Below are 24,769 nucleotides of genomic sequence, written 5' to 3' on the forward strand. Positions count from 1 at the left end.
TGGAACCATCTTCCCGACTTGTGTATAACAGCGATATTGCTTGACAACCCGACGTTATGTGAATCACGTGCCCAGCCCATCCACACCGTTCTGAACGCCCGGACAATGGTCAGACTAAACAACCAATTTATCATAGACCTGGCGAAGGAAAGCGATCTATTTGAGCAGCGGAGGAACACATTACCTCGATGTAACACGGTCCTCTTGAAGCGGAACCGGTTCACACGCGTTCTAATTTATGCTGTCATCATATGAATGAAACATATGATTGAGAAATATACACTAGAGTTGTCATTGGGTGACGTCAGTTGGGGCATATTGAAATTGGTTAGCCGAGATAAATATCCATATGGAATCAGACTATTTGATGACTCCAAAAAAAGTGACACTGAAGATTAGATAGATAGACAGAATATGGATAGAAGTAGCCTTGCTCCAAGGCTGTACTGAATGAGAAATCCATGGGTGTATAGTAATTCTATGCTTATAATAGGCAAGTCTAGATAAATGTACATACCCCAGTGTTTTGTAGGGACAATTCGTTCTTATTATTTATTTCGTTTAGAAATTATGATTTAAATTAATATTTATTGCCTTAGAGAGTTGTACAAGTCTAGGTAGAGAGTACGATTGTATTATGACCTGATTGGTTAAGACTATCGCCAAACAAAATGCCAGTATATTTATATATATAGACATGGGCATAATGTAGTACCAAATAATGGTAAGGGAAAGGGAGAATTGTTCTTGACATAAACGATTCTGGATGGGAGACCGTAGTTGCTGTCCCAGGAGTGAATGAGACGACGGTGACCTACCGGGATTTATGTCTGTGTAGGTGACGTCGACCCTGGAGGTGAGGGTGCTGTCGCCTGTCCAGATGTCTGCATGGCCCTCGTCTGCCAGACTCATCTGCGCATCGATTGTTTGTTTGGTATAATTGCGGGTAATCGAAGCCCCAACTGTGGCAGTTGGTTTATTTGGACTTATCTGTAATCTTATTCTGTTCCATTTAACGATCGGTCTTGACCCTTCTCCGGATTCATGAGAAGCATCCATTCGTCGCGTGACTACATTCCCACCCAGCAGTCGAACCCCCCACAAGACCCCCCAACCCCCACCCCCACCCCACCCACACACACACATACACATGCGCACAGCGACCTCATCCATACAAGTCGAACCCCCTTCGATGTCCACCACACCAGTCGAACCCCCCTCGATGTCCACCACACCAGTCGAACCCCCCTCGATGTCCTCCACACCAGTCGAACCCCCCCTCGATGTCCTCCACACCAGTCGAACCCCCCCTCGATGTCCTCCACACCAGTCGAACCCCCCTCGATGTCCTCCACACCAGTCGAACCCCCCTTCAATGTCCTCCACACCAGTCGAACCCCCCTCGATGTCCTCCACACCAGTCGAACCCCCTCGATGTCCTCCACACCAGTCGAACCCCCCTCGATGTCCTCCACACCAGTCGAACCCCCCTCGATGTCCTCCACACCAGTCGAACCCCCCTCGATGTCCTCCACACCAGTCGAACCCCCCTCGATGTCCTCCACACCAGTCGAACCCCCCTTCAATGTCCTCCACACCAGTCGAACCCCCCTCGATGTCCTCCACACCAGTCGAACCCCCCTTCAATGTCCTCCACACCAGTCGAACCCCCCTTCAATGTCCTCCACACCAGTCGAACCCCCCTCGATCTTCTCCACACCAGTCGAACCCCCCCTCGATCTTCTCCACACCAATTGAACACCCCTCGATCTTCTCCACACCAGTCGAAGTTCCTCGATCTGCACCACAGCAAGCGAACACCCTCGATCTCCTCCTCCCCCTCGATCTCCTCCTCCCCCCTCGATCTCCTACACACCAGTCGAACCCCCTCGATCTTCTCCACATCTGTCGAACCCCCCTCGATCTTCTCCACACCAGTCGAACCCCCCTCGATCTCCTCCACATCAGTCGAACCCCCCTCGATCTTCTCCACACAAGTCGAACCCCCTCGATCACCTCCACACCAGTCGAACCCCCCTCGATGTCCTTATGTAATAAGTTACCGTACCAACAATGTAACAAGGTACTGTTATCGTAATGTTATATTGTATGTAACAATCACGTCACGTTGTATCAGGTTGTCGCTACACTGTAACAAGTTTCATCATTGCAGATAGTGTCACATTGTAACTAGGTATCGTTATGACAGTGTTACATTGCAACGAGGTGCCGTTATATTTATGTTACATTGTAATGAGTTTCCGTTAGTATGACAGTACAGCGTAACCATTTATTGTCACAATAATGTTACAAGTCTTATAGACTGACATCTAGTCTCTAAAATGAACATATCGTACAGAAAAAAAACAGTTGTTAAATTATTGAAAAGGAGACCAGAGACTTTCTTCAGATACTGTAGAAATCTAGACTTGCCAAACATTATAGACTTGCATGGGCTGTATTTGATATACTTGTATCAGGGTCTACTTGCCAAACATTAATATTATAGACTTTCATGGGCTGTATTTGATATATTTGCATCAGGGCCTACTTGCCAAACATTATATACTTGCATGGGCTGTATTTGATATATTTGTATCAGGGTCTACTTGCCAAACATTATAGACTTGCATGGGCTGTATTTGATATATTTGTATCAGGGTCAGTAAGACTACAAGTATTTTTGCACCATGGTTATTAAGTTGTAGTACATAGCAGGGCCATTGTGCAGAAGATAAGATAATGCAGCAATCCAATCGAGCAATGTTCCACGTTTTTTCACAGTAGTAAGATTAAATGGAACTGAAAGACGATTGTCTCCCATGCCGTTTGGGAATTGCTTATTAACCAGTTATCGTTACACGTAATTGTACTGCGGTCATGTGGTTACAATGTAACTGGCGATACATCTTGATGTCTTTGTTGCGTGAGAAGAAGTCACTGGATACTCCCTGCGACGTCAGTGACAGCGGGGAACAGCTACTGACGGTGTAGTTTTTGGAAGATAGGGAGACAAGGCACTGACATGCCGCCAAACTGGGGCCAAGGATAACGGATTCGCGAGAACAACTTTATTTTGATTACATGGTTGTATACAGTCGTTTACCGTTGCATGCGACAGGTAACCGACCCAGGCGGTGCCCCTGGCCACGTGGACGATGACATCCTCTACGACGGTAGCAGACTTGCTTCATCATGGGTGCATATTCAGGGGGACACAGGTGGCCCAGTCGCCTGAGGTAGCGTAATTCGATGTGCAGGGTTGCGTGGTCCATGGGAATTTCGGGTTAGAACAGGTCACTGGTCTCATGCCCTTTGACAAGCAATGTCATATACCATATCTCCACTGATGTATCACGCCCCGTGTACAATTCTGTAAGGACACGACGATCATTAAGCTACAGTTCTCTGCGGGACACAACTATCATTAAGCTACAGTTCTGTTAGGACACGACGACCATTAAGCTACAATTCTGTTGGGACACGACGATCTTTAAGCTACAATTCTGTCGGACACGACGATCATTAAGTTACAGTTCTGTTAGGGACACGACGATCATTAAGCTACAGTTCTATTGGGACACGACGATCTTTAAGCTACAATTCTGTCGGACACAACGATCATTAAGCTACAATTCTGTTGGGACACGACGATCTTTAAGCTACAATTCTGTCGGACACGACGATCATTAAGTTACAGTTCTGTTAGGGACACGACGATCATTAAGCTACAGTTTTGTTCTGGACACGACGCTCTTTAAGCTTCAGTTCTGTCGGACACGACGATCATTAAGCTACAGTTATGTCGGACACGACATTCATTAAGCTACAGTACTTCAAGACAGCTTCAGTAATTTCACTTGTTCAACACCCCGATGTATTTGGAGTTCTGACATATAGTAACCCAACACCTGAACGAGTTGATGAGCAACTCCGCAGGTTTATATAGTTGCCGTGTAGACTCACTTTGGATAGCTGAATGATCTAATGCCGTGAGACTCCCCATGGAACAGAGTGGCTGAGGAGCATGATGAGAATGTTGTTGCTGATGTTGGTTGGTTCACGAGAGGGCGTGGGCACCATACGGTATATGTACTCTTAGCTTCGTCTGATTGAGACATGTCTGAAGGAGAACGAAATGTTTATGTCAATTTTTTAATTAGTGATTAAGCACTCGCGCTTTATTAACCCACCATTCCCTACATATTACACGTATTTGAGGACCCTGTAACTGGTTACGAAAGGACATTATTTTTCACCATAGGCCAACACTGATATTGTTTACGGCAAATGTTTAAGAGATAATATTTTATATATATATCTGAATTATACATTGGAATTCAAAGATACAATTATTTACTACTCGCCCGTAAAGAGATAACCGTTTGATAAACATACAGCTGTATTACACATTGTGTAATACCAAAATACGTGCTCGTGTACTGCGGGAACAAGTTTCACTAACAAATACTGAAAACTCCGAACATCCCTCGTCTTATTCAACGACATTGCGTGTAGAGATGATAGATCGCTGAGAGGAGCTTATCCACACCCGATGACCCCAGCAACACTGTTGCGTGGCTGACGTCACATGGTATTGTTTCGCCGTGGATCTTGCAAGAAAATTCCACAAGGTACGTCAGTGGGTATTGTGACGTGATTGTAAACGCGTGGTGCAGGATCCCTTCCACGAGGAGATCGCAGCGCAACGACAGCCCGAAGACTATAACTTACGATAATCTCAGCGTTACGATGTCTTTGTGGAACGGAATCCTGAATTCTAAAGGTACCGTTGTATGGTATTAAAATTATGCTGTATGGTATTAAAATAATGCGTGTCAACTTTTGACGTGTTTGAAGTATGATTATGTTAAACTCAATAGGATTATGCTGTGGATTGCGTCTGCCTACTCACAAACGAGTGATTTTTTTTAAAGTTACAAGCGGCAAGTAATAAATATAATATTAAACTCGCTCCCGTGTAATACCAATTTTATGAAACTGGTGAATGGTTCTGGTATCCGATACCAGATCTATTCACTCGTTTCATAAAATTGGTGTTACACAGGAGCTTGTTTTGTATTCTATATATATTCTCCACCACGATGTTTATGATTGTAGGTTATATTAAGATATTTATATTGAAGAAATAAATTGTCCCACAAAATGCTTGAAAATAATAATTATGCTTCAGAGACTCGAAAAAATAGATTGTCTGTCACTGATAGTAGATTGATGCAAGGAGGTTTGTTTTTTTTGTAATATGTAGGCTCATAGTTTTAATTTTAAAAATATCTGGTGTTGTAGCTGTAGCCGAAACAATATCTAGTCTCCTTATCAAACGGTGTCGGTTCTAAACAACGGAGGATAGAGACACACTCAAACACCCTGGTGATTGTGGAGGCAGCTAATTGTAAACAAGTCCGATATTGCCGGTCAGTAACCCCGGTGTTGTAACCACAGCGGTCGTCGTCACACGGTCGTTGCAGTCCGCTGACGTTGGCGGTACTAAGCTGGCTGCTGGCCGTGATGACGGCTTCCTCAAAGTGGCAGTTAGAGTCTCATGTTGCTGCTTTGGTCAACCTGGAGCTATCATCCCCCGGAACTGGGGGTCTGGTGTGAATGTCGGTACACAGGAAATCTTCTCAGACATCGTGTGTTTTAAAGGAAACTAGGCTCCGTGTTGTCCTGCACCATGACTTCGGAATACATGCGTTTAATTTAATCAAAACCAGTTTACATGATAAAATAGGTAAGCCTAGCTATATTTCCCATGAAATCAGCATTAGAGAAAAATATGAAAGAGAGAAATTAATATGTAATCCATATGTTCCATGGTGCCCAAGGGCGTTTATTTTCAGAGTCGATCTAATTGGTGCCATGTATGATAAAGAGAAATTATCTCTGTCACCAGAGTAACCATCTGCGCCATTAACGAATCTTTATCACGTGACATGTGTGATGACCAGTTTTTTTTATGACTACAGCTTGACCCCATCCAAGTAGGCGGGGAAAAAACAGAGGGCGTCATCGCTTCCGATTCCCCGTTGTGTGTGTCTGAAATTCTGATCTGGTTGTCGCGTTGTTTGTTTGAGGGACCGAGTGGGTGATGGGGTTGTACGTTGTATTAAGTCATATTCCAGATTTACCACGGCTTGGACAACACTGATGTGCAGCGGTGTGAGGTTGGTTTGTTGTTTTACACCGCACTCAGCAATATTCCAGCTATATGACGGCGGTCTGTAAATAATCGAGTCTGGACCATACACTCCAGTGATTAATATCATGAGCATCGATCCATGCAATTGGGATCGATGACATGCTTCAACCGACTCAGCGAGCCTGACCACCCGATCCCGTTAGTCGCCTCTTACGACAAGCATAGTCGCCTTTTACGGCAAGCCTGGGTTGCTGAAGACCTATCCTATCCCGGATCTTGACAACGTGAGGTGCATGATACGCGGGTCTTGGGCGTGACGAGCGAGCGCCTGTCTATTCCACTAACCTGATGCGGTCCAGTGTCGACAAGGCTTGCTGACAGGACCCAGAAGGTGTGGTGAGGTAAAATGAGGTTAAACGTCGCCTTCAAGATCATTGTTTGTTTGTTGTTTAACGTTGCACTCAGAAATGTTCCAGCTATATGACGGCGAGTCTTGGCCGGAAAATACAGTGATTGAGCATCGATCCACGCAATTGATATACGATGACATGCATCAACCAAGTCAGCGAGCCTGACCACCCGATCCCGTTAGTCGCCTAATACGACACGCATAGTCACCTTATTCCTCCCCGGATCTTCACGGGTCTTAAGATTCTTGCCTTCAGCTGGCTGTTTGTGCTAGCCCATTGAGATATCATGCGCCAGTTTAGCTGGATATCGTACTCCGACACAGCATACTCGACAAGTCCTTGTTTTATCCCCGTAATGCCGAGCGCCAGTCAGGGTAACAACAAGTACATTTTAACATCTTAGGGCATGACGCGACCAGAGGATCGAACCACCGACCTTCCGCTCTCCAGGCAGACTGCACACAGGTCACTAATCAGGCGACCGCCTCCGTGGTCTAGTGGTAGAGCGTCCGCCCGGAGAGCGGAAGGTCCAGGGTTCGATCCCGGGCCGCGTCATACAAAAAGACGTTAAAAGATTGTACTTGTTGTTACCCTGTCTGGCGCTCGGCATTAAGGGGCTAAAACAAGGACTGGTCGGCTCGGAGTCAGTATACTGTGTCTGAGTGGGGTATTCATGTTAAACTGTGGCATGGTATCTCAGTGTGCTAGCACTATAAATCGGCATCAGTCCGGACTAGTACAAGCAGCCACACACACACATACACGTGCATGCACGTCGCTATATAAGTGCAATAATCTTGGACGCGACGCTAAACCCAATTTCACCTCACCTCACTAATCAGGCGAAGTTATTAAAGCAAGGCTGGTCGCCAACTGTAGGTGAATAGGTGTTCGGCAGCTTGACTCCTGAGAGTTTCTAGGGATTTGGTCCTGTCCACCACAAAGGCACAGGTACAAGTGGTGTCTCCCTAGGCAAGTGAGTTCGATGTATGCCTCTGTTTACACAGCACCAAATGGGTACCCGGTAGTATGAGATGGTAATGCTACTGTGACACATAAGGCAGCTTGGGTCGTATACTTCCCATGGAAATGAGAATGAAATGTGTGTACACACACTGATCCAAAGACCAGGGTAATAATAATAATAATAATAATAATAATAATAATGATAATAATAATAATATGGCGACATGGGCATTCACTTGGTGGATGGAAAGGATGGAAAGGAAACGGATTAAAAGGACTTTTACTTTGGTTAAAACCACGAGCACGGATATGGTGCTGACAGGTTTGAAACCGGGGTGAATCTGGGATTCGAACCCACGACCAGCCTATCCCGGCACGCCTTGGATCACTGGGCCACCAGTGCCCCAGTGTTTGATGCGCATTGTTAACGTAGAGGAGATTCAGATACCGTTTGAGACGAAGTACAAGACACCTTGTCTTTGGAATCGCGGCCAGCCAGACACTGCTGCGTATCTTTCACTGATTAACGGTTTATTCCCCGACAAAATCGTGACAGTGTGCAGTGAAATCGGACTCAGACGCACAGACAGGCTGGTTGTTGTTGGAGAAACGCCATTACGAGCTGCAAACTGTTCCGGAATCGCGGTAGTCAGAGGGGGGTAGTTTCCCCGCGACCCCCTTCCTTCACAATCCACCAGGTACTCTGATAAGTAGACTCACATGTAATCCCATAAATATTTATTAAAATTATAATATACAAAATAGAAAAATAAAATAGAAATAGAGTACAGAACGATGCTAAATTTCAGGAGCTACAGCTGTGGCAATCTGGACTTGCCGAATGTTTCTAGACTTGAGGTGAACTCCTTTTGTATCGTATTATCTAGGGTCTGGGTGACTTTTTCCTCACCATCCAAAAATTAGGTTTGGGTCGGGTTGCTTTTTGTTTGGCTAATTTGCAGAATCAGTTAAATGCCTGCGTTTGTAGCATCTTCACCGTTTTCTGCAACTAATCTTAGAGAATCAGTCCCACTCCTGTTAATTAAGCCACACAATCTGCATATTTAAATAGAAGAAGGACCTCTCGAGACATCCCACGTCTAGATTATTTGCATTCCAAGGAAGGTGCCTTCAGTCCAGTATTATCAATGGTAACGGAAATAAATACTTTATCCATTTAACGACGGCATGATTACATAAACGACCATGTTTCGTGGTGTCTGATTGGCTATGATCATCAACATTAAACAAACATGAAGGGCTGGTGTCTCAGCTCGTGATATGCAACTGCTGCTGGTTACATTACAAGAGACCGGAAGTCGATACGTCATGGGGAGAGTTATCTGATCTTGTATGTATAACCATGACAACCTTAGATAGCGAGGGCAGTTAGTGTGTAACGTGGAATCATGCTGATGGCTGAAAACATTGAGGAGAAGAATGTTGATGATAAATGAGGTCGTGTTCCGCAGGTTGAGAAACGTTTTCCTTCGATGGAGAAACACGGATAAAATGTTCGTTGCGTATTTGACCTTTGATAAAGTTCGTTGTGTTCGATAACTCCATGAATAATCTCTGAGAGAGGAATAAGCCGTTGAACCAAATATTTCGGCTATGTGCCGAATTTATATTATGTGGGTAATTAATTTTGTGTTTGTTGTTTAACGCCGCACTCAGCAATATACCAGCTATATGACGGCGGTCTGTAAATAATCGAGTCTGGACCAGACAATCCAGTGATTATTTGTTCTATTGAACAACGTCTATTGAACTCGGGTAATATTATTCGGGTTATATATACCATTTAATATAACCCGAATTCAATAGAACAACGTCTCAGTGGAGAAGAGTAACACTGTGCAATATTCTGTACAAAATGTTATCAAGAAAGAGAATCACTTCTACAAATAATCAATATATATATATATATATAGAGAGAGAGAGAGAGAGAGAGAGAGAGAGAGAGAGAGAGATGATGGATGGATGGATGGATGGATAGATGTTTAATGAGATGCCCTTGGTTGTTTTCGTCAGGGACGATTCGATGACAATGAATGCAAAACGAACTCTGGTCATTCGTCACCACTCGCCCCTTTCCGTAACCTGCAAGATATTCGGCTTGTCCCAGAATAACACGAGATAGTCACGAATGGAACTCTGGTAAGAAGGAGGAATGTGGGCACGGCAGAACATAGCAATGGGAACAAGTTCAAACGAGGATCAAATAATCTAAACCGGCGGGGTATAAATAATGCCTGATTAAATAAATTACTTCCTGTCCATATCGACATCAATTTCACATCAGTCGTAAAGGGGGCGACTGACTATTATTAAAGTACAGAAGCACTGACTGCACGAGAATCAGATAACGAGTACCACGCCAGAATGAGCCGATTCTGATTAGTTACTAGACAGAGCACATGCATGTACTTCATGTCAGTGCTGGAGAAGGCATGCAGAGTACCTCCCATATATAAGGTGTACAGTTTCAACCCTCTAGGCAGGTACTAGAGGATGTTGATGGAACTGAGGGGGTCGGTGTTTCCCCAGCTGGGTCCCCTCCCCCTCCCCGTCTCCTCTGCCTCACCCCTCAATGGGCTCCTTCGACCCCCTTAATTCGGATCTGCCATGTGATGATGCACGAAGCCCAGCTGGCTTGAATCTCGTGCAGTCGCGGCTCGTGGCGCGTGCATTAGCTAACACCTGTCGCACCTTGAAGTCGGGCCGAGGTAGTGAACCAGCTCCGGCAGATTAACCTGTTCACGAGATCCTCTTATTTGTAAACAGATCGAGTGCTGCTTCACCGGTGAGGCAAAGCTGTTTTCTCACGACGCCCGCCACAACTTGTCACTTGTCTGCTGCAAACATGACAAGGTGCCGGCAGTACGCGCCCACCTAAGACAAATAGGAATTTTCCTATGAATATATTATCGAAGGCTCACGAGGTGAACCAATCGGCTCAATTACCACAATTTAGAGCTTGAACGTGGTCGCAGTTTTAATATTTCTCGCGAATTTAGAAAATGTAAAGTTTTGTAACTTAAACCATATCGAAAATTAATGTCACTTTTTGTTTTACCAGCTCATAGCCATTTTGGGAAATGTTACATACGACCTCAAATTTACACCTTTCTAAATATTTTGAAGTTTAGTTTGTTTGTTGTTTAACGCCGCACCCAGCAATATTCGAGCTATATGACGGCCGTCTGTAAATAATGTTTGATGTCATGAACATCGATTCACGCAATTGGGATACGATGACCTGCATCAACCAAGTCAGCGAGGCTGACCACCCGATCCCGTTAGTCGCCTTTAAAGGCAAACATGGGTTGCTGAAGTCCAATTCTAACCTGGATACCTCACTAATGTCATCCCAAGACCCAATTATCAGTATCAACGGTAAATCACTTGTTTCATTCCAATGCTGCTAGGACGCAAATACTCCAGCTGTGATAGTTAAAACAGTCATTGTTAAAACACATAACGTTGTTATAGCGAGGACATGTTTAACGTTGTGAAAGCGTGGGTACTCTTCTCACTACGTTATACCGAAGGTAATGCTAACGGTGTTGTAATACCAAAGGTAATAAATACTAACAGAGTTGTTTATTACGAACAACGTTGTTATAGCGAGTCTTACAAACGACGTTGGTATAGCGAGAGTACTGCTAATGACGTTACTATTGTATATTAACCGGGTGATTCGTCATCGGGCGGGAGCATCAGCTTCAAGTAGATCGTGTGTCCTATACTGTATACGACATTCACGTGCAGTGTTCTATAGCTGATTCTCCAGGCTCATTTGTGTCGAGATTGTTGTCGAGGTAATAGTGATGCACATCCAGGTAATCTAGCCTAATTCTTTATGTGCTATCGATCAAGGGCGACCACTCTATCTCTCAGCTGTCACCTAACACCTTTGCTTTCTTTTACAGTTATTTCCATCCTCGTAAACGGATCTATAATTAGAATGAATGTATCTTTAAAAGGGTTTATCAAGAGAAAGTGCGACCGTTTACAGTATAGGAGAAATTCCCGTTCTATCGGCCTCATTGTGTGAATGCTTGACATCAATTAAATGTGTTTTATGACGAAGTGGTGCTTGTAACCGGCTTGTAATGGGGTCGTATTGGGAGTGAGCTGGTGAAGGCGTTGCAACGACGAAACAGGACATCCCACTTCAGAAATATTGATACAAGAAGAATCAACACAAATCTCATCTACCACAAGTGTGTGTCGGATATAACTGAGTGACCTCTATTGATATAATTTCGACTTCACTAATGGCGTTGGTATAAAAACCAATATAGATTTTGGGGGGTGGGGGAATCTGGGTTTTTTTGAGAATTTTTTTTCAATCAGCTTATAATGCTGGGCGGTCGGGTAGCCTAGTGGTTAAATCGTTCGCTCGTCACGCCGAAGACCTGGGTTCGATTCCCGACATGGGTACAATGTGTGAAGCCCATTTCTGGTGTCCCCCGCCGTGATATTGCTGTAATATTGCTAAAAGCGGCGTACAACCATACTCACTCACTCACTTACACCGCTTTTAGCAACATTTCAGCAATATCACGGCGGGGGACTCCAGAACTGGGCTTCACGTATTGTATCCATGTGGGGAATCGAACCCGGGCCTTCGGCGTGACGGGCGAACGCTTTAACCACCAGCGCACCCCACCATCCACTGCTTCAACACACGCACTCATTCACGTGGTCGCTTTTTTTTCACAACACATTATCTTCTGAACATCTAGCGCAATCAGCGAACGAACTTTGGGGGATAAACCTGAGGCAAAATTAGACATTGATATCTAGCTCCAATAAAAATGACGTTTCTAAACGAAAGTTCTTCCCAGATCAAAATTGAAATGTTGCGTTCCTTTCAGGAGTTCACTTAAAGTTGTCTTGGAATTTGAATGGACAGCTATGTTCAGACTCGTGTTATACAAATCGGAATCGAAACGATGCTATAAGATATGACACAATAGCGATTAGATATAATTGCGAATACTCTGGGTCTTTGAGGATGTGTTCAATGGGCCTTAACTCACTCACTCACTCACTCACTCGTTGTCCCCGTGAAGATCCGGTTAGAGAATAGGTTTTCAGCAACCCATGCTTGTCGTAAGAGGCGACTAACGGGATCGGGTAGTCAGGCTCACCGCTGATGCATGTTTTCGTATTCCCATCGCATAAGTCGACGCTTATCATGTCAATCACTGGATTGTCTGATCCAGACTCGATTATTTACAGACCGCCGTCATATAGCTGGAATATTGCTGAGTGCATCGTAAGAAACAAACAAGCAAACGTCTTTGTTGTCAGCAACTTAAATCCAAAAAATGAAACTAATGAATATTAGAGAGGTATATACAAATTGACATAACGTGGTTTTAAAATATCAAAGCAGAGTTTGGCGCATAAAAAAAGTCATTTTAGGACGCGACAAAATAAACTTAACTTTCTCGACGTGATTAAAAGACGTGAAGCCATATATAACTTGGGTGTTACATTCTACGTAATACATATATATTATAATACTTTCATTCTGATGAGAGTTCAATCTCATTAAATAAGATCTAAATTCTCGCTACTGCTAAACAAAGATCTGAGGACATCCCATTACGGGTCACGTCAGAACGACCTTTCATCCAACCAATCAAAGCGTCGCTTACCAGATCATGAAAGTGACAGTCGGAATGTGTTTTCTAATTATGCAACCTCGAAAACGTTAAGACGGGGTATTCCGAACGACAGTTACGGCCCGTACGAGTCTATCTCTCGCTTCCGTGGGATAAACATTTGAACGGAGGAGGCGTTGCACAATACATGGGAAGCACTGCCATACAACCTCAACCATATAGTAGACATTCCGGAATGTTCGTTTGTTCAGTTTTTAAAATTTTAATGGAGAATTAGCTGATGTCGACTTCTTGTTAGTCTTTCCAGTTCAAAGTCAAAGTTCGCGAAAGGTTGTTCTGACGTGACCCGTAATGGGATGTCCTCAGATCTTTGTTTAGCGCAGCGAGAACTTAGATCTGATTTTAATGAGATTGGATGAGAGTTCTATGCTTTTTACCAGTTTATTCGTAAATTGCAACCTCAATGATTTGCCAAGCATTATATCTCAAAGGTTCACATAGTGCAATTGAAAGAAGGCTATGGAATCGTGGGAGTGTCTGATCATGACGTATTTGCAAGAGAAATAATATAGTTCGTGACCGGGTCTTCAGCAAACCACGCTTGCCCTAAAAAGGCGACTATGCTTATCGTAAGAGGCGACTAACGGGATCGGGTGGTCAGGCTCGCTGACTTGGTTGATGCATGTCATCGTATCCTATATGCATGGATCCTCATGATGTCAATCACTGGTTTGTCTGGTCCAGACTCGATTATGTACAGATCGCCGTCATATAGCAGGAATATTGCTGAGTGCGGCGATAAACAACAAACAAACAAACAAATATAGTTCGCGAACAAGATTATGAAGTACAGATCATCGGTGAAACATTCAATAATACTATGAAAGAATAAGTCCCTAAACTCCTGCAAAAAACCTAGCATATCAAATTGAACATCATATAGATTGTTGAACTGACATTTTGAGTCTTTAATAAAGAACATGTACCAAGTCCTTGATAAATATTGAGGAAGAAATCGAATTTGTGTTCAATAGAATATTATGTCTCTTTGACAACGTCATGGGAAAACGCTATGCTAGGACCACATGCAAGGACTTTGGGGTGAGATGTAAATAAGGTTTTTGCCGTGAGCCTTCCATCGGAAAATACATAAACACATACTGGTCACCGACCAATTGCGGCCATTTTTTCATGTTATTTCTGACAATCCGTGTACAAAATAACTTTATTTTTTGTGAAACTATGAAAACATGCACTTATTTCTGTCCGTGGAATAAGATTCAGTTTATTCAAATCCATCTCTGGTCACAATATAAACTTTAGTATGAGCTAGGGTATTCCTAGAAGGTTAAGAGCTGATACATATTCCTAACCCCAAAAGGCAAACATCACACGACGGATGTGCATGTTTACATTGCGGATTCCATATTACACATGTACAAAGTATCCATTTCCGATTTGTGTTTTTATAAAATGAGGTGCTTATGAATCACCTAAAGCCACACATTTTCCCATCAATTTATTTCACGAGATTGTTAAGATTTCCGCCGTGCAAGTGCGACATTACAGGATCGACAGCAGACCGGCATCATCTCGGCAACTTTCAAGTGTTGTGCCAGAGACCGATAGCGTTACATGCAGATGGCCGCCCGCAGCTTGTCACGGTCGCGCTAGCATGGGTTAGTAATGTGCCGTGGTTTGATTACGAAATAATTTCTAAAGCCTGTGATGCTATTAAGCTGGGACTAAACGTCCAGATCAATATTGAGTTTGCGTGAGAACGTTACACAGTTCGGGATGAGGGAGACACGGTCAGATCGCGAGTAATGATGTCCCTGCGTTGTAAAATAAAATGAATCGGTTTAATCAGTTTAAAATGATTTAATATGCAAAAATAATATACAAAGCATTCAGTATGGGTCGTCTTTGCGGTCCCTGTGATCGGAACTAACTAATATGCAAATATATTTTTCATATTTCCCAGGTGCTTCGAGTAACCGGAAGTAAGGCTCGGTGTTTATTACAGGAGTTTATTCCCAGGTGAAACAAGTTAGAGTTGTCACCGGAAATGCTGAGTATTCCAGTGTGGCAAGAGGGAACGGCCAGTCATAATGGCATGAAAAGTATACACGGTAACGTAAGTCAAGTTGATACAAAGTGTTGCTTAATATAAGAATGATATGAAGCAGAAATTAAGTTTGGTTGAAATGAAGGCCCGCAGAACATGCTAGATGAATGAGAAAAAATAGTAGCGAAACAATTTGCGGTTTGCATTCGTTGTATTCCCTTCAGGCAGGGTATGAAACTCCAAAATATTTCAGCCCGACTACAGGACTGGCTAGCTGAAATACTTGCCAGCCCTGACCAAAACCTGCCTGCCAACTATAATCATATGTTTCTCAGGATAATTTAATTAAAACTTTAAATCGAATTCATTGAACATGACGTAATGCAAGAAAAGAAATAGCAAACACTTTTTAGGTTAGATTTGTATTTAATATCCTAGAATACATCATGTAAATAATGCTTATCATCCAGAAATATTAGAATATTTTTACATATGAAATAAAACCCGACCGTCGGGCAGGGGGATTTGAAAATCTGGCAGCCCGAGCTGAAATCAACCCGTCTCGGACGGTCAGGCAGGCAGGTATTTCGAACACTGCTTGAGGCGGTATGAAACAATGACAGTTCTATTGGTGCGAATGTGTTCGCCATCCAATAGTATCAATACTTGGCATTAATTTGTCCTCAGTGATAACTGGTCACTAGCCAGTACATAATATACTGAGGGTAAGTTGTGTGGGTAAGAATAGGTTACCCCGACCTCCATCCATTGCCCTTGGATTCTTGAATAAAAGTAGTGATGAACATATTCTTTACCAATCTCATTAAAATCAGACCTTAGTTCTCGCTACTGCTAAACAAAGATCTGAGGACATCCCATTACGGGTCACGTCAGAACGACCTTTCATCCGACCAATCAGAGCATCGCTTACCAGATTATGAAAGTGACAGTCGGAATGTGATTTCTGATCATGCAGCCTCGAAAACTTTAACTCCGAACGATAGTTACGGGTTTAACGACTGTATCCATACAATCTAGACCATCTATTAGCCATTCCAGAATGTTCTTTTGTTCAGGTTTCAAATTTGTAATCGAGAATTTGTCAAAATATGTTTCGAAGCGTAGTCGCCAAATTGAAATTAGTGCCGTAAAGCACGAGAAAGCTGCCTTCTGATTGGTCATTCCATTGGTCGGTCCAAGTTCGTGCAAGGTTGGTCTTACGTGACCAGTAATGGAATTTCCTCAGATCTTTGTTTAGGGGTAGCGAGAACTAAGATCTTATTTTAATGAGATTGATTCTTTACCTGCTCCAGTTTCAGAGAATAAACATTGATTAACACAGATACAGATATAGATGTTAAAAAATATTATTATTAAGTGCTACCTTCAGGCACAGAGAACTTATTTTAACTATGCCATTAAATGGAATTTTGTACGCAGAAAAGCAAATGAACTGCAGTATTTATACTGATGGCAATTACTAAGGGAACACTTAGTTTTAGACACAGTAAAATGATAACCTGTCATTATTTCCAAGCCTTGTCTACCAAATATATTTTGGAAACAATGCACACAAACACATCTCAACATTTGATTCCGACATGTGTTGAATTTGTATGTGCACTATGTCAAATGTACAGACAGGAAAGCTTATATATTTTTATTTTTTTCCCTCAGTATATTTTGATTTTATTATGTCCACAAAGTACAGATTCTTGTATTTGGTTTTTTTTTTGGGGGGGGGGGTGCGTGGGGGAGTCCTGTCCGGTGGCTGAGTGGGTTAGATCGCTCACTTTGTGTGCTGGCAATTAGGTGCCTGACTCTGGCAGTGTGGGTTCGAATTCTGGACTCAACCCCCCCAAAAAGTACAAAAATCTGTACTTTACTAGGAAAGTGTTTTCCCAAAACTAACATTTGTTAGCTTGTCAGCTGTTGATATTTTGGAAAGTATACCAATGTAACCGTGGACAATGCATCAATAGTTTCATCCCATCACAGATGCACATGCACGCACGCACGCATGCACGCACACACACACACACAGGGAGTTACCAATCCCTGAACTGAGAAGACTTGCGTTACGAAGCTCCTTCAAGTCGTTATCAGTACCTGTGAATGTCTGTGATATTATTACCCATCCAAAGCCAAATATACATTTATTGTGCTTTCTTGACAACAAATGTTATAATTGGGATAACACTTTCTTAGTAAAGTACAGATGCTCGTACGTTTTTGGGCTGAGTCCCGTCCGGGATTTGAACCTACACTGTGAGTAGGGCACCCTATCACCAGCACACAAAGTCAGCGATCTAACCCAGCCACCGATGCTTCCACCAAAAATAAAAGTCAGACAACTGTTAGTCCAGATCACGTACTTTGTGTACCCCTCTGACAAGTGAAAAATGACACGGCTCTCATGGGCGAAAGCTTCGAACACACTGCCATTAAGAACGTGGTCAAATGTAACAAATGTTATATTTGGATAACGCTTTCTCAGTAAAGTACAGATTCTCGTACTTTTTAGGGTTGAGATAATAGACGTTGATGGTTGATTATCAATGGACAAATTAAAGCCAAAACTTATCACGTAAATCACTATTCCCATGAGTTAAATATTATTCACAAAATTCGCCTTTTTCATAAACCTGCATCCTCACTCGCATCCCCTTTCCCTTTTCCCTGTTCTCAGCAAACACCAAACCCTTCATCAGACAAGGATATTTTGAGCAAGAGAATGTGAACAGAGACATTAGATCAGATATGTCTGTATTTATTGGCCGAAGATGTGATTCCTAGGGTTTATGTCTGATGTCTACATGGCGTTAGACGAGCCCCCATGAGCATAAACAAAATATCTCTTCATAGCAGGTGTTTCTGAAAAATATACCACCGGAATATTCCAAATAAAATTATCTTCATCAAAACTTTATAGGCCTATAAACCATTTTGCAAGAAAATATAAAGATTTTGTGCTGAACGGAAATACATGCCAAGCAATAGAAAACCATCATATTCATAACAGAAAAGCAAATCTAACCAGTGAAAGAACCTGTCTCTGCAATAACATTGCTAATATCTACAGAAAATCAGAATGTATGGAATCATGGTCCATAAAATACATAGAGAAGTATTATGGTCAATTTGCTGGTATGGAGAAGGCAAGGCAGCTGTGCAGTGGATGCTTATTCCTTGGCCACGCTTGTCAATAATGCCTGACAATTAGGCCTAGGCTGTGATGTATGTGGACTCTAGCAAGAGCACTGGGCAGTCTCTGGCCTCCTGTCTCACTGGTTCCACTCAGTCTTCACAACTGCTGGCCATTCACAAGAAAATATTGGGAATGCCATTTCTGGTTGCCATGGGGACTGGCCTAATATGGCGGAAGGCGTGTAAGTGGATGTAAGTCAGAGGCGAAGGGCTGAACGGTATCTGTGGTAGTCCATTTAGCCGACTACGGAATTATCTTGCTTGGATGTTATAACCCTGAGTGGCTCTGTCCATGGTATAATTCTCATGTTGCTCTCTGTGGTATCGAACGTACTATGATTATTCCAATTCCTAATGTGTGTAATTAGTGGGTGCTAGGGTCTTCGTGTACTTCTCGTGTCCACGTGGTTGGTGTGTTTCAGTGTATGTAGATTTTGCTTCCTTCTGTCTCTGGCATAAAGGCATCTAACTCATTATGCCTGGACCAGATCTATCTGAATACTATACCCTCCAGTGGTCCGCATTTGCTCAGATCTCAGCAGAGTTTCCTCTGTTTGAAGTTACCAAAGTATATTCCATTTACAAACTGTGCTGGCACTTATGCAGCCTTGCTCAAAGGCTGTACTGAATGATAAGTCCTTGATGTATAGTAATTCTATCCTTATGAACGGCAAGTCTAGAAAAGCCATTTGTTCTAAGGACAGCATATGGGGACAACTTGTTATTATTAATATAATTTAGTAATTATCATTTTAACTAAAAATCCTTTCCTTAGAGGCTTGTGCAAGTCTAATCTCTATGTTGCAACATGTAACATGGTGACAGCTGATGATTCATGACAAACAGTTGACTCAAGCAGACAATTATTCATTTTCAGTTTTACAAAAAGAGACGTAAAATGATTAACACAAATATATCTGCTCATCGATTACGAATAATTATGTTAGAGTATAAACCCTAACATCAAGATTTGAAATTGCATCATAGTATTTTTTTTAAATTATGTTGTATTTGAACTTATATAGTTCGAGTTTCCAGGTTTAATTATTAATATTTTTGTTGCATATTTGCAATTTATGTATAAGCAATGGTCCAATTTAGCCTGGGATGTCTGTGGTGTTCAGTACATCACATGTGACGTGGGAAGGCGGATGGTGGTCAAGGAGGCTGCAGGGAGGGTTGGGGGATAGTTTTGTTGAGATCACTAAGAAAATACACTGTGTAACAAAGTATGAGGTTTGTTTGTTAGTTTCTTTCTTTCTTTAGTGCTTAACGCCACCGTAATCTGTGGTTTTCCAGCTAAAGGACAGCAGTCTGTAATTAATAAGGTTGTGAGGTATTACTTGTTTATTGGTAAATTGAGGTTCATTTTTTTCATGATACGTATCGCAATGTCATTTTTTCATGCTTGATATATTAGATGATTTCAAATTGGGACTTTTAGCATGTGTCTAATGTATATACTCGCCAAATGCCTTTCCTGCCCAGGAGGGAGCATCCGGGGCCTCACGATGGCTGTGTATTTAATGAATGAGTAAACAATTAGTTGTACCAGCATCTTGTTTTGTTTCATTTATGAACTTCATTTCATACCTTAATGTATCAGACTGCTTCTGAATTAAAAATTTTGAATAATACAATATATCGTGATACGTATGCAATAGGGCCTTGTGCATTCCAAATATTGTGGTGCACTTTAAACCTCCAATACCCATCCCTAGTAGACCAGACAGTCCAGTGATTGACAAAATGAGCATTGATATACGCAATTGGGATACGATGACATGCATCAATCAAGTCAGCGAGCATGATCACGCGATCCCGATAGTCGCCTTTTACGACAAGCATGGGTTGCTGAAGGCCAATTTCTTTCCAAGATCTTCACGGGTGAAGTATTAGTAACTTCACTGACTGCACTATCACTGTCTTATAGAGTGAATGGTTCACTACCCGTAGATCTATTGATTCACATTGTCCATGACTTTTGATGCTGTTACTCAGTGAGAGAATAAGTTGGGTTTCGTGCTGCATTGAACAGTATTTCAGTATTTCTCTTTGGCGAAACCCACAAGCACGGGTGTTATTACTTACAGAATAAAATTAAAAATGTGCCAAAGAGGGTGTGGGTGATCCTGGTTAGGTTCAGCATCAGCTCAGGGCTGCAAACCCACTTTTCGGACAATGTGAAGACTCCCCAACACTGCAGCCTTCTGCATTACCCAGATTGTCAGAAGGGCTGTATTCCTGTTAACAAACCTGGGTACTCTCCCAGTGTTAGTCAACAGATTGGGAGGTACCAAACCTGAGACACTGATAACAATAGAGACAATTGTATGCAAGCGTGACATTTCGAAAGCGAGGTCCGAATAATTGCAATGTTTTTCCTGAATCTTGCTTATCACATTAGGTGTCAAAAGGCACAGAAAATTCAATCATATAACTGTTATTATTTTTATGATTGAGGAGAGTCCTTGCAATCAATACCTGTTTTCATTTTATTCATGAATCAAAACTGTTTTCACAGTATACTATTTATGAGCAATACGTGGTGATATGTGATGAGGGTGCCGTGTGCTGCTCTCACTGCACAGTGACAACAACATCAGCTTCATCATCATTTCGTACTGACTTTTTGCACACAATAAATATGCACTCAATGACTTGGAATAATATATATTGTTATTTAGAAGCCAAGAACACCATTGAAGCTGATGCCACAGGTGGTGTGGTAATGATGTGGAGGTTACTGATGCTGCAGGTGGTGTGGCCAACGATGTGGAGGTTGTTACAGATGCTGTGGTAGGAGTGCTGATTTGCTCATCCTTGTGGATATACATGTAACTGACTCTTGGACCTCCTCTGAACCGAGAGGCCAACGCATGCCTGGGAACTGACTTCAGCCAGCACGTGTGGGTCGAGCTGTGTGCAGGTGCTCAGTGATGTGATCACCATCTATCGTGATGTTACATGGGAATGATGTGTTTTACAGTTATGTTTTTTCAAAGCCAATAACAGTTTAGAAATGGGAAGTACAAGTCAAGCTTAAATAATTTTACATGTTTTCTGGTATTTGCAGGTGTATAATGACTTAATGTGCCCACGTTGGACCTGGTTTCTGATTTGTTGGGATTTGTCTAGGTAAACTTTGGTAAATCTGGTAAACTATGCAAGAGGCCCAGCCTCTTACACTGTCTTAGGGTCTAGCCTCCTACACTGTCCTAGGGTCTAGCCTCCTACACTGTCCTAGGGTCTAGCCTCCTACACTGTCCTAGGGTCTAGCCTCCTACACTGTTCTAGGGTCTAGCCTCCTACACTGTCCTAGGGTCTAACCTCCTACACTGTTCTAGGGTCTAGCCTCCTACACTGTCCTAGGGTCTAGCCTCCTACACTGTTCTAGGGTCTAGTCTCCTTCACTGTCCTAGGGTTTAGCCTCCTACACTGTCCTTGGCTCAAGCCCCAAACCATGTCCTAGGGTCTAGCCTCCTACACTGTCCTAGGGTCTAGCCTCTTACACTGTTCTAGGGTCTAGTCTCCTTCACTGTCCTAGGGTCTAGCCTCCTACACTGTCCTAGGGTCTAGGCTGCTACACTGTCCTAGGGTTTAGCCCCCTACACTGTCCTAGGGTCTAACCTCCTACACTGTTCTAGGGTCTAGTCTCCTTTACTGTCTTAGGATCTAGCCTCCTACACTGTTCTAGGGTCTAGCCCCAACACTGTCCTTGGGTTTAGCCCCCTACACTGTCTTAGGATCTGGCCTCCTACACTGTCCTAGGGTCTAGCCCCCTACACTGTCTTAGGGTCTAGCCTCCTACACTGTCCTAGGGTCTAGCCCAAACACTATCCTAAGGATTAGCCCCAACACTGTCCTAGGGTCTAGCCTCCTACACTGTTCTAGGGTCTAGTATCCTACACTGTCCTAGGGTCTAGCCTCCTACACTGTCCTAGGGTCTAGACTCCTACACTGTCCTAGGGTCTAGCCTCCTACACTGTCCTAGGGTCTAGCCTCCTACACTGTCCTAGGGTCTAGCCTCCTACACTGTCCTAGGGTCTAGCCAGGCACACTGAATGTCCCCTGTCCTCCCTGTTGCATGTGAATGTCCACTTAGAAGGTGTCAGAGTTTTGTGTTCCTCCACCTAGCTTGAAGCTGGGCCAAGATGTGAGTGTTTAACACCTGTGATGCTGCAATTGTTAGATTCTGCGTAGATGTGAGTGTTTAACACCTGTGTTGCTCCGACTGAGTTTGCCAAGAGGTGCTGTAATCAATTCTCAGTGAGAAACCCTGCTCAATTAATCACATACCTGATTAAATATTTAATTACTTTGGTGGAGATAATTGAAGGCGGTATTGTATTCCTCATAATTATTCTGACACAATGGATTAATTTGGTCTGGCTGGAGTTGTCTAGAATTTAATCTTTCTCAAGGTCAAGACCTGCAGCAAATCCAGGTTGTGTTCATGCTTACTGGAGGTCCTCCCGCTCCAGTATTTCCACACCCCTTGTGGTGGCACTGGCAGTTACTATGATACACAAGGTTACTGAGCGTGATACAAGTGATACACAAGGTTACTGAGTGTGATACAAGTGATACACAAGGTTACTGAGTGTGATACAAGTGATACACAAGGTTACAGAGCGTGATACAAGTGATACACAAGGTTACTGAGTGTGATACAAGTGATACACAAGGTTACTGAGTGTGATACAAGTGATACACAAGGTTACTGAGTGTAATACAAGTGATACACAAGGTTACTGAGTGTGCTACACAAGGTTACTGAGTGTGATACAAGTGATACACAAGGTTACTGAGTGTGATACAAGTGATACACAAGGTTACTGAGTGTGATACAAGTGATACACAAGGTTACTGAGCGTGATACAAGTGATACACAAGGTTACTGAGTGTGATACAAGTGATACACAAGGTTACTGAGTGTGATACAAGTGATACACAAGGTTACTGAGTGTGATACAAGTGATACACAAGGTTACTGAGTGTAATACAAGTGATACACAAGGTTACTGAGTGTGCTACACAAGGTTACTGAGTGTGATACAAGTGATACACAAGGTTACTGAGTGTGATACAAATGATACACAAGGTTACTGAGTGTAATACAAGTGATACACAAGGTTACTGAGTGTGCTACACAAGGTTACTGAGTGTGATACAAGTGATACACAAGGTTACTGAGTGTAATACAAGTGATACACAAGGTTACTGAGTGTGCTACACAAGGTTACTGAGTGTGATACAAGTGATACACAAGGTTACTGAGTGTGATACAAGTGATACACAAGGTTACTGAGCGTGATACAAGTGATACACAAGGTTACTGAGTGTGCTACACAAGGTTACTGAGTGTGATACAAGTGATACACAAGGTTACTGAGTGTGATACAAGTGATACACAAGGTTACTGAGTGTGATACAAGTGATACACAAGGTTACTGAGTGTAATACAAGTGATACACAAGGTTACTGAGTGTGCTACACAAGGTTACTGAGTGTGATACAAGTGATACACAAGGTTACTGAGTGTGATACAAGTGATACACAAGGTTACTGAGTGTGATACAAGTGATACACAAGGTTACTGAGTGTGATACAAGTGATACACAAGGTTACTGAGTGTAATACAAGTGATACACAAGGTTACTGAGTGTGCTACAAGTGATACACAAGGTTACTGAGTGTGATACACAAGGTTACTGAGTGTGATACAAGTGATACACAAGGTTACTGAGTGTGATACAAGTGATACACAAGGTTACTGAGTGTAATACAAGTGATACACAAGGTTACTGAGTGTGCTACACAAGGTTACTGAGTGTGATACAAGTGATACACAAGGTTACTGAGTGTAATACAAGTGATACACAAGGTTACTGAGTGTGATACAAGTGATACACAAGGTTACTGAGTGTGATACAAGTGATACACAAGGTTACTGAGTGTAATACAAGTGATACACAAGGTTACTGAGTGTGATACAAGTGATACACAAGGTTACTGAGTGTAATACAAGTGATACACAAGGTTACTGAGTGTGATACAAGTGATACACAAGGTTACTGAGTGTGATACAAGTGATACACAAGGTTACTGAGTGTGATACAAGTGATACACAAGGTTACTGAGTGTGATACAAGTGATACACAAGGTTACTGAGTGTGATACAAGTGATACACAAGGTTACTGAGTGTGATACAAGTGATACACAAGGTTACTGAGTGTGATACAAGTGATACACAAGGTTACTGAGTGTGATACAAGTGATACACAAGGTTACTGAGTGTGATACAAGTGATAC

At 42.7% G+C, this 24,769-nt stretch overlaps 1 protein-coding gene across 1 annotated transcript in view; it reads left to right on the forward strand.

Moving 5' to 3' along the window:
- Positions 1–24,769, forward strand: part of LOC124116180 (NALCN channel auxiliary factor 1-like) — a 130,181-nt gene that overhangs the window by 1,971 nt on the left and 103,441 nt on the right. The gene's annotated exons all lie outside the window — the stretch shown is intronic.

Source organism: Haliotis rufescens, unplaced genomic scaffold, assembly GCF_023055435.1.
Source record: "Haliotis rufescens isolate VD_foot unplaced genomic scaffold, xgHalRufe1.0.p SCAF_67, whole genome shotgun sequence".
Classification (NCBI taxonomy): domain Eukaryota; kingdom Metazoa; phylum Mollusca; class Gastropoda; order Lepetellida; family Haliotidae; genus Haliotis; species Haliotis rufescens.